Source organism: Labeo rohita, chromosome 23 (assembly GCF_022985175.1).
Source record: "Labeo rohita strain BAU-BD-2019 chromosome 23, IGBB_LRoh.1.0, whole genome shotgun sequence".
In the NCBI taxonomy this organism is placed as follows: Eukaryota; Metazoa; Chordata; class Actinopteri; order Cypriniformes; family Cyprinidae; genus Labeo; species Labeo rohita.
Genome location: NC_066891.1, coordinates 2,983,109 through 2,992,682, shown reverse-complemented (window position 1 = coordinate 2,992,682; position 9,574 = coordinate 2,983,109). Strand labels below are relative to the sequence as shown.

At 27.9% G+C, this 9,574-nt stretch overlaps 1 long non-coding RNA gene across 1 annotated transcript; it reads right to left on the bottom strand.

Annotated features, from left to right (window-relative positions):
* Window positions 1–422: 422 nt before the first annotated feature.
* On the bottom strand, window positions 423–8,976 carry LOC127154395 (uncharacterized). Its single transcript, XR_007825481.1, has 3 exons — window positions 8,842–8,976; window positions 3,960–4,161; window positions 423–560 (listed from the first exon to the last, which is right to left on the bottom strand). It is a non-coding gene; the product is annotated as an uncharacterized LOC127154395 (long non-coding RNA).
* Window positions 8,977–9,574: the final 598 nt, after the last annotated feature.

Genomic DNA, 9,574 nt, shown 5'->3' with positions numbered 1-9,574 from the left:
ACTAAAACTAAAACTGAAATAAAATATACATCAAAGCTGATTATAAATATTTTTTTTTTTAAATTACAAATGCACGAAATTTACTAAGCTAAACATTTATGGAAAATATTAAAATAAATGATAATTCAAAATGTTAATAAGTACTTTCATAGTATATAAATAATAACTAAAATATCACTGCTAACAATGGTGACACATATACCTAACATACAACATTACAGTGAACTGTAACTGTACAACCAATTATAAATACCCAACTAAACCCGTTTCACACACTTCTATACTCCAAGTGAGCAATCAGATCAAACTCATAAATCTGAGCCCCACTGCAAAGCATGCTGGGTCTTTACAATGAAAACACATGCTCATTTTCAGTGTGTAATGTAAAAAGGACTGTAATAAACTTGCCTTGTGATGAGTCTCTTGATGTGTGCTGTTAAACATCCACAGACGGACACGTTTCTCATCAAACGAGGGTCATAATGACGCCCTGAGGCCCGACATGCTGAAATACGCTTGTCTCTGATGCAGAACGATCACATGCATCCATCAAAGCGCCTCTGAAATATGACACCATCACACATTACCTCATTACATATTTATGAGCATAAACATGTAAATAATCTGCAATCTATATATGGCTCCAGTCCCGACTCCCAGGGTTATTATCTCTAACTAAAACCATTAAAAAAGTGATACTTGAAATAAAATGATCAATAACTGAAATAAAATAAAACACTACAAACATAAACTTATCTTATTTCAGCTAGTTGCCGAGGCCATCTTTTTCATTAAAGAAATATATCTATACTGTGTGTGTGTGTGTATAGATAGATAGATAGACAGACAGATAGATAAAAAGTAAAAAATATTACATAAAAAGTAAAAAATAAGTAAAAAAAAAGTCGATATTACAAGATCAGAAAGTCAAAATTGTGTCATTTATGTCAAAATTAGGACACTAAGTCATAACTGAGAAACACAGAAATTAAGAAATTATGCCATAAAATGTCAATTATAAAATAAATCAGAATTATGAGGGAAAAAAAGTCAAAATTAAGATGTAAAGGTCGAACTTTTATGGCATTAAAAGTCATAATTATGAGATAAATAGTCAATATTATGACATCAATTATGATATAAAAAGTCTAAATTATTTGATAACATTACGATATTTCGACAAAAAAAAAAAAAAAAAAATCAAAACAGTGATGGTAATAAACCTAAATTAAAATGTTTAAATTATGAGATTAAAAAGTCAAAGTTATGACATACCAAGTCATAAATATGATATAAAAACATACAATTATGACTAAATTAAAATTAGATACAGTCGAAACGTCATAAAGTGTCATAATTATGAAATAAGTCAGAATAAGTGGAAAAAAGTCAAAATGTTTGTCAAGTTTATGACATTAAAAGTCATCATTATAAAAGACAGAAGTCAATATTTTTACATAAGTCAATTATAACATAAAAAGTAAATTATTTAATAAAAAACTGACAAAAAGTCAACACTGGGATTAACAAACCTAAATTGAAATTGAAAAACTATGAAATTGAAATTATGAGATTAAAAAGTCAAAGCTATGACATACTAAGTCATAAATACGATTTAAAAACTTATAATTATGACTAAATTGAAATATGAAGTTGAAATTATGACATACTAAGCCATAATTTTTAAGGTCTGAAATAAATTATGAAATAATAAGGTATAACATAATTCAGAAATTATTACAAATTATTAAAGTATACAATGAAAATTAAATTTTAAAATTTCATTACATGAAACCTTTTTTAAGACCTAAACAAATTAAACTAATACCATATGAGCAGTGTAGAGCAATGTTAAAGGAGAAGTCCACTTCCCGAATAAAAATTCACAAATAATTTACTCACCCCCTTGTCATTCAAGATGTTCATGTCTTTTGTCTTCAGTCGTAAAGAAATTACGTTTTTTGAGGAAAACATTTCAGGTTTTTTCTTCATATTATGGACTTCACTGGTGCCCTGATTTTGAACTTCCAAAATGTAGTTTAAATGCAGCTTCAAAGGCTCTAAACGATCCCAGACAAGGAAGAAGGGTCTTATCTAGCGAAACGATCGGTCATTGTTTTCGGGGAAAAAAAAATGGTATACTTTTTAAGCACAAAAGCTCGTGTAGCACAGGCTCTGGGATGCGCAAAAGGTCACGCCGAATGTAGGCGAAACCACAGACCCAGTGTTTACAAACCAAACGTGCAAAGACTAAAAAAGTGCAAGTCAAACGCTGTTTGCAAACAAAAAGGTACAACAATGTCAAACAATTCTGAAGTTGTAGGAAAAAATAAGATGGCGTTTTTTGCCATACTCTTCCTTTTTGAGCCGGAGTACACAGATGATGAACTTAGACGTGATTCATAGTAGTGATGGGAAGTTCGGATCATTTTACCGTCTCGGACCTTTGAGTCTCTTTCAGCAAAATGAACAAATCTTTTTTTGAGTCATTTCGTTCATTTTAGCAAAATATAATTAAAATGTTACATGTTACTTCCCTAACACATCTACTGCTTACACAAACGTTGATCACACTACAAACAAGACAAAACTATAATGCTATAAGAAACAGAAAAGATTGTTTACCTGGGTCTTTAGTCTATGATTAGCTCAGCTCACCTCTTATCTGACAAGTTTTTGGGTTTGAGTCATTTGTTCATCACGTGACAGCCCCATAAGATGAACGAACCACTCGAAAAACCCGAAGACTCAAAACAGGTGAACTAATTCCAGTACAGAACCTAATAGGATGTTGCACATGCGCGACTGAACGAATCACTCCCCGAGACGACTCGTTCTTCCCGAGTCACATTAAAGATCCGTTCAAAATGAAGAAATCGTTCAAGAACGCGCATCCCAGAGCCTGTGCTACACAAGCTTTTGAGCTTAAAAAGTATACAAATTTTTACTTTTTGAAAATAATGAGCAATCGTTTAACTAGATAAAACCCTTCTTCCTCAGCTGGGATCGTTTAGAGCCTTTGAAGCTGCATTTAAACTACATTTTGGAAGTTCAAAATCGGGGCACCAATCAAGTCCATTATATAAAGAAAAATCCTGAAATGTTTTCCTCAAAAACCATAATTTCTTTACGACTGAAGACAGAAAGATATGAACATCTTGGATGACAAGAGGGTGAATAAATTATTTGTAAATTGTTGTTCTGGAAGTGGACTTCTCCTTTAACATATTAAACTGTAAAATGACTGTAAAAAGCATGATTTACAGTTTAGATATAGGTTTTCACAAAAACAAAATGTTTTACAAAACGATTAAATTCACATTTCAGCCTTTAAACCATTTTTACAAAAATGGAGTCAAAAGTATCTATTATATTATATAAACAACTTTTATCAATCAATTATAAATTAAATACTATATAAAATATTTTATTGTCTTAATTGTTTAGACTTTTATAATGCATCTTCTCGTCAATCCACCAGTTCACATTTACAAATCTGCATGTTTGCAGCGTAAAAACATGGGTTGATTTTCCAATGGTCTGAAAAACAGCAGACAGGCTTATTAAAAATGCTAATTCATCTTCTGCCAGCAGGTGGCGCTTTTGTCAAGGCAGAAATATAGCGGTTTCCCCAAAGCACCACAACACTCAACTTTGACAGGTGCAGCACTCGTTTATTTAATGAAAAAATAACTTTTTGAAGTTTAATCATCACATTAAACCATATCGCAAATCTTTTCTTTCCGTTCCCAAATTTAAGACCTCTTGAAATCAAAATTAAAACTTTCTTGTACCATTTAAGACATTTAAGACTATGAAAATAGTATATCAATGACACTAAATGAATGCTGACTCCAACATAGTTGAGTTTGATGGTCAATTTTGACAGCTAGTGGTTTGTGCAAGTCAATTACTAATTAATCAGCATTAAAATGTCAACAAGACCACGTAAAAATCACCTGCGCCGTCGAGAGCAGACGGCACGTGTTCTCCATGCGGTGTGTGTTTGTGTGTGTGACTGATGCTCGGGCAGCAGAAGCGAGCGCGTCCCGCGGCGACTCCGTTCATCTCGTCCCATTAACTCCAGTCTCTGCTGCTCTCAGCTCTCAGGTGCTTCATCCTCGGCTAATTGCCACGCCGGCAGATCAAACGCGTCTCAATCTGCAGACAAACAGACAAGAGCTTCATTCAGAACCAGCATTTGTCTCTCCAACACTACAAAGCTTAATAAAGCTAAAAAAGCAATAAGCTGCTCTTACTTATCGCCTTTATAAAACACGACAACTGCAATGTAGTAAAAGACTCATAAATATATTATTTCTTAAAGAAATCACAGTTAACATTTCTTCAGACAAGTAATGTCGTTTTTTAGTTTTATGTTTTTGACTTCATTCTTGTTCACTGGAACTTTTCATTGTTTGCATCACAGCTAATTTTGTGTTCACTGATATGCTGCTTTCTTTTTTTGCAATGATTTTCATGCTAAAGTTAAACCAAATAACTTGTGCTATTAGGTCTGAAATACCAGTTACTCAACATTATTCTCTAGTTTAGTTTGCTGCTTTAATATTAAATAATAATAATAATAATAATAATAATAATAATAATAATTAAAATAAACAAATATACATGTGTTTACTTAAAAAAAAAAAAAAACATGATATAAAGTAAAAACTAAATGAAATGTAAAAACATTTGGAAAAAAAAAAAAAAAAAAAAACAGTATTTGCCAAAGCCACATTTCTCATATTAGGCACTTGATGTACTAAAATAACTAAAACCGAAATAAATAATATTTTTATATTTTCCAATTATTTTTTATTTTTATATTTATATTTTTCCTGTTATTTCCCTTTTATTCCATTAGTTTATTTTATTATTTTTGATTTGTTTTTATTTTTTTATTTAGTTTTCACTATTTTTGTTATTTTAAATTTTTTTTATCTTATTTTATTACATTTTATTTTAATTTGTTTTTAGTCACGGTATTATTTATTTTTTATACTATATCTTTGTTGTTTTATTTTAATGTTATTTATTTTTTATTTTATTTTTTCTATTTATTTACTTTAATCTTTGTCATTTCAGCTATATTTCATCCATTCTCAATTTAATTTTGTTTAATTTGATGTACTAAAATAGCTAAAACCAAAATAAAAATATTTTAATATTATTTTATTATTTTCTATTTATTTTTATATTTATATATGTAATTTTCTTATTCTGTTATTTACTTCTTGTTTTAATTTATTATTTAGTTAGTTTCACTATTTATCTTATTTAATTTATTTTTGCCACAGCTTTATTTGTAATTTTCTTTATTTTATCTTGTTTTATTTTAATGTCATGTATCTTTTATTTTGTTATTATTTCCTTTAATCTTTTTTATTTCAGTTTTATTTCATTGTTTCTCATATTAATTTAGTTTAACTTTATGTACTAAAATAACTAAAACCCCAAATATAAAAATTCTATTTATTTACTTTAATCTATTTTTATTTCAACTATATTTCATCATTTCTCATTTTAATTTAGTTTAATTTAACATACTAAAACAACTAAAACTAAAGAAGAACAATTAAAATTAATAAAAACTACATAAACATTTAATTTAAACTTAAAAGCATAGTATGATGCACTGTAGTGTGATTACCTTTGAAACTAAATTTCCCTAAATTTCTAAATTTGTTTTATTTTATTTTGTATTTATTTTTATTTTAGTATTTTTTTTTTTACTTTATTTCATGTTATTTACATTTTATTTTATTATTTTGTAATTCTATTTTATTGTTTATTTATTTTGTTTTATTTACTTTTTATTCTGTTTTATTTATTTTATTCTATTGTATTGTTGGTTATTTTTGTTCTTTATTTTATTCTGCTGCTAATTTATTTAATTTAATTATTTTCTATTTTATTTTGTTATTAATTTTATTCTATTATTACTTCATTTTATTTTAGCTTTTTTCTAGTTTATTTTGTTCTTAATTGTATTATTTTATTTTTGTTATTTTATTTTATTCTATTTTACTGTTATTTTTGTTATTTGCTTGTATTCTTTTTTATTTTATTGTATTTTATATACCTTTTATTCTATTTCTATTGTGTTTATCATCTTCATGATATTTAATTTTTAGTATTTTTGTTTTTTTGTCATTTTTTATTTTGTTTTATTTAATTTTATGATGTACTTTTACATTTCATACACTAGATGGCAGTAAGAAGAGTAAGTGCACAATGTATAGCAGCCTACATCATATGGGACAGGACTCAACTCAACAGCAGTGATGCAATAAGGTTTAATATGTTCAATAAGTCATATGTGACACATTTGCAACCAATCAGAGAGCACTTGATAATTAACGTGCAGAGCAGGATTTTAGACCAATGAGATTTCACAACAGCTGCTCGAAACGTCCTGTCGTTCATCGCTTGTCACAGTCACAGCTGGTTTGGACAGAAACTCAGATGGCTTTATTTTGCAGTACTTCCATTTGTTCATTTTAACTTTTCTGACTCAAAATGAAAATTTGGGCGAAAAAATTCATTAGGGCCTGTTTAGCCCTCCAAACAGAGATGAGCAGGATCCAGCCGAGACTAATGTTGTTTCTGACAGAACTGAAACGGCTGTAATGTGACTAGATACAAATGGTCGAGGCCGGCCGGTGGCTCGGCGCCGCATTACAATGGCGTTTATAATGGGATATTGAGTCCGGTATTGACCTGTTAATAATGGCGATGAATGGGGTCACGATAGACTCATTATTGCTGTCAGGAAGATCTAGTTAACACACTTCTGAGCGCTAGCTAAGCATGCAGATTTACTGGGTGAAAATGAATGCAAGATATTTTAATCTGACTGTGGACCAGTTCAGTTCTGCAGTTTGTGGCATTTTACATCAGCCAGTGGATCATGCAGTGGTGATTTTAATGCACATGTTGTTACTTTAAAACACTAATAAGACAAATAATGTGTTGAAGTGTTAATTGGCATCTAAATTAATGCTTTTTAATTATACCTTGCAAAAGGTAACGATGTTGGAAGGTTTACAATTAACTTAAAATTACAAGTCTAGTGCCCTAGGCTGTCAAACTACAAAACACCTGGGAATTTAATGCTCGAATTTGGCCGCTTATTTTATTTTAATGTTATTTTGTTATTCTATTCTGTTCTATTGTATTGTGTTATTTTACTTTTTTATTAATTTATCCTATTTTATTATTAATTGTATTTTGTTATTTAGTTTTTATTATGTCTTCATGTTGTTATTTGATTTCTTTTTAAGGTTATTTTGCTTTTTTTTCCCCATTTTATTATGTTTTATTTTTTGTTACTTATTTACTGTTTATTTTACTTTTTAATTTTATTCTACGCTATTTTTTAAAAAATATTTCATGTTATTTACAATTTATTGTATTTTATTTTGTTTTATTAACTTTATTATTCTGTTTTGTTTAGATTATTTTATTTTACTTTTGCCTTTTTTGTGCTTTATTTTATTCTGTTGTTAATTTATTTAATTTAGTTGTTTTCTATTTTATTTTGTTAATTTTATTATTTTATTTTTGTTCATATTTAATTTTATTCTATTCTATTTTATTTTATTTTGTTCTATTCTATTTATTTAATTACTTTATTTTATTTTAATTGTTTTCTATTTTATTCTGTTATTAATTTATTATTTTGTTTTTGTTGATTTTTTTTTACTTTATTTCATGTCATTTAAATATTATTCTATTTTGTCATTCTATATTTTATATTTTTATTTATTTTATTTACTTTTTTCTCTTTTGTTTATTTTATTCTATTTTATTGTTGCTTCACTTTCTTTATTTATTCTATTGTAACTTCATTTCATTTAGATTTCTATTTTATTTTGTTATTAATTTTACTATTTTTATTATTAATTTATTATTATTCTATATTTTATTTGTTTTATTTACTTTTTATTCCTTTTATATTTTAATCTATTTTGCTGTTTATCTTTGTTCTTTATTTAATGTTGTTGTTACTTTAATTTAGTTATTCTCTGTTTTATTGTTATTAATTTTATTATCTTATTTTTGTTAATATTTCAATTTATTCAGTGTTACGTTATTTTTTTGATTCCTTTATTTTATCGTTGTTATTTTAGTTGATTTAAATTTTATTTTGTTATTGATATTATTATTTTATTTGTTATTTATTTCTTGTTTTTAATTTTTTATTTATTTTTATTTTAGTTTTTTAACTGTATTTCATGATATTTACATTTTATTCTATTTGATCGTTTTTATTCCATTTTTTCCATTTTGCTTTATTTACTTTATTCAGTTTTCTTTATTATTGTTGTTGTTTATTTTGTTCTTTATTTTATTCTGTTGTTACTTTATTTAATTTAATTATTTTCTACTTTATTTTGTTATCAATTTTATTATTTTATTTGTGTTAATTACTTTATTTTATGTTATTTGTTTTTATTCTGGTTTATTATTTTAATGATATGTATTTTGTTATTTACCTTTTATTCTATCTCTATTGTTTATCATCATCTTCATGTCATTTCATTTTAATGTTTTTGTCTTTTTTTTCAGTTTTATTTTATTTTATTTTTATTGTTTTATTTTGTGTTTTTATTTTTATTTTTATTTAAATTATTTTGACATGTTATATACTTTTTAATTTAGTTTGTTGTTTTATTTTATTGTTCTTTATTTTTGTTAATTTTATTTTGTTTTACTGATTATTCTCCTTTCCTCTGGATCTGTTTCTCACTTCTCATTCCTGTCTCACCATGACATGCAATTTTGCCCCTATAGTACGCCATTAGATATCATTCAAAGCGAGGAAAAGCGTGTCACCTATAAACTACGTGCCCGGATTGCTGAGGTTTGGCTTCTGTGGCGTGTCTGAAATCCCATCAGATGCTGAAGTCTGTTAATTCCTCACTCGGGAACAAAGTTGGGAGACTTCAGCTTCGCTATGACGGATCTCAGAGGCTGGGAAAAAGTAAAGGAGGCCTTAATAATTTATGATAGTCGCAGCTTTTCAAAGTGCTCGAGCGAGTCGCGTTTCCCCTGACATTTAATTTGTCTGAAAATCAGCAAGCGTGCAAGTCTGATTATCTCGACGAGCGCCACCTCTCCACAAATCTGTGCTTTCACCATCACTGAACATCTGAAACACTGTCAATATCACAAACCAGTGCGTAACCATCAGAAAATAATGACGCATCTGATCAGGCTGCGTTTGCATTTGACCGTCCTGATGGTTTGCTCTTTCACGCCGTTGAACTGCATAATGCAGATTAATGATTTATTACCAGAACAAACATAGCCATGCTTGGTAAAGCACATTAACATGACATTAATCGCACTGTATTCTTAGTAAGCATTGAACGCATTAAAACAAATATCAAAAAACAACTGTATTTTTTCAAAGTAATCAATTGATTTAAATTGCAATGCATCCATGTGAAAGAAACCACAATCCAATACCAGAGAATTTTATATCTGCAGGTAAGATAATTAATTTTGCATTGATATATGTACTTCTACTGGATCATTTAACAGCATCCTCTGATTTAGAGTGCGA